Source organism: Asparagus officinalis, chromosome 10, assembly GCF_001876935.1.
Source record: "Asparagus officinalis chromosome 10, Aspof.V1, whole genome shotgun sequence".
Classification (NCBI taxonomy): Eukaryota; Viridiplantae; Streptophyta; class Magnoliopsida; order Asparagales; family Asparagaceae; genus Asparagus; species Asparagus officinalis.
The window spans coordinates 28,913,801-28,919,065 of record NC_033803.1 but is presented as its reverse complement, the minus strand read 5'-3'; positions in this window follow the sequence as shown (position 1 = coordinate 28,919,065).

Sequence of the window (5,265 nt, the reverse complement as noted above, 5' to 3'; positions counted from 1 at the left end):
GGTGATCCTAGTTGACCGTGAGTCAACTGATGACCCCAGTCGACCGTGAGTCGACTGACGAGTGATTTATTTTGCTGTTTCTGTTTAACCACCTGCTGTGTGTGTATATATATAGTGTACATATATTCGAGTGTACTGTTTATTATTTGAGTACGAGGAGCCGCCTCGTTTATCGAGTATTAATTTCAGTATTGATGGTTTCATCTACACATGTAAGATGACACATTTGTCACAAGCTTAGATCTGTACATCAAAACACGTGCAAGAATAGGATATGTATACTTTAACATTTGCATTCCATGTTTTATATACACAGTCCTCGTGTTGGACTATAATCCATGAGATATAGGCAATGTATGTGCAAGGATATATAAACAACACAAGGGTAGATAATCTAAACAAGATAGTGGGTGATATAGAATAAGCAATGCACAATGGCGATATAAGATATGAACATAAATAAAAGTAAACGCGAAAGCACACTCAAACACAATTAAGTGATCACGGAGTTCGGACCTTCCGTCCTACGTCTCCGCTCCCCACTCCCGGGGAGAAATCCACTATAACCGGCTTTTCTAGCGTTCACCCAGAATAACGTTGTACACCCTCACAGTGGTCCGTTTTCAACGCTACCGCAACAACGTATCAGGCTCCTCACACTCGGTTTCTAGCTCACCGAAGAACCTCATACACCTCGGTTTCTAGCTCACCGCAAACCTTATCAACACTCACAATGTAACAAATATAAATTTGTTCTCTACAATAGCATGAGAACACAATGAAAAGCACAACCTCAATTAACAATCTCTCACCACCCAACTATACTATGTATGTAAATACCTAAAAGCTCAATGTGGGGGTGTGTGCTAACAATGATGTAAAATGAATCTAACTCAAATAGCAAACTAGCGATAATAAGGATATAAAAATCAATAATGAAATTGCTAGAGAAAGTTCGTTAGAAAACTTCTCTAAGAACACAAGAAAGAGGATGGAAGGGGATAGAATGAATCCCTCAATCTGCAGTTAAAAGCATTCCTCCTTTGTAAATAGAAACTCAAAACTCAAAAAAAACAGTAAAAACCCTTAAACCTGTTTAAACACTTTGTTTAAAAACTTTCTTTTAAACATTCTTAGATCACTGAAAAGAGATCAGCAATTGGGTATTTATACCCACTCAAGATCTGCAAACAAAAAACCCCAAGCAGGAAAAGACAAAACATCTCCAGCAAACGCTCAGAAAAATAGCCGTTGAAAAAAAACGGTGCATATAGTCGGTCGACGGAAATTTCGTTCGTCGACCGACAGGAGCAAAACACGAAAGAATGGCTCTGGGGACCATGTCGGATCGTACCGGCGCGTCGACCGATGGAGCTCTTCGGTCGACTGGATCGGTCGAACGACAGACTCTCTGTCGCCATGGGTAAGAAATGAACAAATGATCGGTCGACGTGCCCGTCGACCGAAATCTTGACAATGAAAAACATGTTTTGCTGATTCTTAAACACTGTTTAAAAATATCAAATAAATTTCCAAAAAATGTAAAAACTTTGCTGGGAATGATTGTAACATCGATAATAAACATGCTACAATGGACTGGTTTTCGAAAAAGGGACTTCCCAAATGAACAATATCATCATTTTACAAAATAGTCCAAAACATGAAAATGTAAAACACATGAGTTTGATGTATTTGACCATAAACCAACTTTTAAAACTTTACAAAATGATTTTATGACTTAGTAAAAACATGTATGGAACTGATATTGAAGATTCTATAAACTGAATAATACAATATTTTCACAAAATTGCCTAATTCTTATGCAATGTTATCAAAACAGCAATGTGAAATGATGAAAGTATGTGATTTCATATATAAAACATGAAAACCCAAACCATGCATGTGATATATATATATAACTAGATATGTTATATACATAGAAAACAAACTTATGTATATATATATATAACTATATATATATATAGAAGAAACCAATAAGTGTGTGGTGTATACGATATTAGCTTAGAGGTATCTAACACACATAATATAAAATCTAAACTAAATTACCCAGCTTGATTGGTCTTCAATAAGCTCTACTTGGTACTCTCGCGGATGAAGCTTGAACTTGATCTTTAACTTTGAATATGCATGCTTCACCGACATTTCGCCAACCTCCTTTGGATATGATCGTTGAAGCTCTATTCCATCCATCCTCAACTCGTTGTTTGCCTAGAATAAATACAAAACACAAAACCTAGACAAACAACATTAGAAGTAAATTGTTTGTTAAACATCATCAAAAACAAGAGCCAACAATCTCCCCCTTTTTGATGATGACAAACAATTTTACAAAAAGGTATATCAATGCGATAAGAAAATGAATATATAAATTATAATATATCATGATATATTATAAGAAAGACTATACTCACAATATTTTCTCCCCCTTTGACAGCATCAAAAAGGACAAAATGAATAAGAGAGCGAAAGCTCCCCTATCCAATAAGCATAGGTGAGATATAAAAAAAAAGATATAGGGATTGCTCCCCCTATCAAAAAGCCAGTTAGAATATATGCGATGAAGATCATGGCAAAAACATATGTGAGCAAGCATACATGAATATGCTAAAAATTCACTCACATACATGGAAGATAATGAGAACACATATAAATATGTCAATATAAAAAATAGTCTTCATAACATAGAAAAATATAAAAACATATAAAAGAATAGATTTTATAAAATCAAAAGAAGAGGACATTGAGAATCATGCCAAAAAGTTTTCAAATGAAAAACGAATCAACCAAAAGAAATCATTAAATCAAAGTTTAAGTCCAAAAACGTAATAACATAACATCATTTAAAAATTAAAAAGAGGCAACTATATCTAGCTCTTGAGCTAGTATAACCCATATAAACATTTTAGCATCCAGTAAATATGATTTGGGAATAAACACCAATAAATCCGGAGGGTTATATAAATACAACCTCTCATGAAAGCAAAAATAATAATCATGAAAACAAAAGAATTTAACCAATAAAAGGAAGCTTTCATAAAAGTTTAAAATACATTTTTTCAAAACAAGAAAGAGAAAATTAAAAACACTAAAAATCTTGGTTTAAAATCATGGCACCTAAGTAATTCTTGGTGCGGATGTTTAGGGATATGACCCCTATCATTAAAGCTCAAAGTCCTAGCGTTATGAACCCTCGGAATAGTGGTGCACAGGATCGGTATAGTAATAATCACTCAAATGACCCTTCGATTGCAATATGTACAATGGAAAGAAGCATTTGCTTATGTGACCATTAAAAAAGGTGCACGAGGAACATTGCAAATAAAGAGTCTTTTAAGATTATTTTGCAAATGAGAAAACATTTGAAATGACGTTGGTCTACTTGAAATATTTTGCGATTAGAAACTTTTCGCCAAATCAAAACAAAACTTAGCTAAGTGACCAAACCTACCACAAAAATCACAATGATACACATTACCATGCTTATGATGAACAATGGTGTCGCATGTGTGTGTACATGTGATGATGAAGAAGCCTTATGAGATGCACATGGAGTATTAGCAATCTTACGGTTTGTGTGCATCATAGCAAAATTTAGCAATGTGGCCTTTTACGACCGCAAATAGAGCATTTGTTAAACTTTGCTATACAAGTGTGCATAGTTTGTAGGTGATTTTTTAGCACTAGATTTAGCATACTTGTCCATAAGTTTCTTATGGTTATCAATGCATGTTTTTAAAATTGAATCTAAGCATGATATGCGGTTCCTTAACAAGATTCAAATCATCATTATGTACAACATCATTGATAATAGAAGTAGAGCATTATATGGTTATCAAATTCATTTCTAATAGCTACTATCTTCTAGTATGGCGCATTATCTCTTTCATGAGTTAACTTATGCAAAGTTTGAAAGCAAAGAATCATGATCCAAAGTTAATTTATCATTCTTTCTTTGAGGATCACATTCTCATTAGAAATAGTTTCAAACTTAGATGCTAACAACTCAATGATCGGATTTCAAAATTTCATGCCTGCTTTGTAAATTAATGAAATCATTTTGCAATTTGTTAAAGGCATGTAATAATTTCTCACTAGCACTAGCAAGTTCATCATTAGGTAAATCATTTATGGTTTCGAACTCGCAAACCTCACTAGAGCTATCGCCTAGTGGCCGTGTGCATGATGCTCCATATGGACTTGAAGCGGGATCCTCCAAACTTGTCGGATCACCTCAAGTCTCCTTGATGTGCTTCAATAAATGTCCATAAGGTGTAAGCACTATCAGCTGCGAGTTTCGAGGAGATGATGACCAAGATGCCTTGGTAGTGGAGAGCATGCTCAAGCATATGGGTGATGAAGACCCGCATGAGTTTCGAGGAGATGATGACCAAGATGCCTTGGTAGTGGAGACTATTTCCTCATATCCTACGATTTCCCCCGTTGATCCTCTTCAATAGGACGGCGGGCCCACAAAACTATCAAGTTAACTATTACCTCTGATAGTCTCCTCCAAATTTCCCCCGTTAGTCCTCTTCAATAGGACGGCGGGCCCACAAAGCTATCCTACACTTCCACTTCTTGAGCCAGGTTTCCAGTTTCGGCGAACCGCTCAAATCAGGCGAGCTTAACAGTTGAGGCGAGCTCATCTCTTTGAGCCAGGTTCCCAGTTTCGGCGAACCGCTCAAATCAGGCGAGCTTAACAGTTGAGGCGAGCTCATCTCTTTGAGCCAGGTTCCCAGTTTCGGCGAACCGCTCAAATCAGGCGAGCTTAACAGCTTAGGCGAGCCCCATCTCTTTGAGCCAGGTTCCCAGTTTCGGCGAACCGCTCAAATCAGGCGAGCTTAACAGCTTAGGCGAGCCCCATCTCTTTGAGCCAGGTTCCCAGTTTCGGTGAACTGCTCAGGCGAGCCCATCTCTTTGAGCCAGGTTCCCTGTTTCGGCGAACCGCTCAAATCAGGCGAGCCTAACAGTTTAGGCGAGCTCCGCTTCTTAAGCCAGGTTCCCAGTACAGGCGAATCGCTCAAATCAGGCGATCCTAACAGTTTAGGCGAGCTCCACTTCTTGAGCCAGGTTCCCGGTTATGGCGAACCGCTCAAAACATGCGAGACTAGCAGTTAAAGTGGGCTGCATCAAACTCCCACTTGGTCAAACCTTCAGATAGTTAGGACCAAAGCCACAATCCCCCCTTGGTCAAACCTTCAGATAGTTAGGACCAAAGCCACAATCCCCCACCAATCCTCTTCA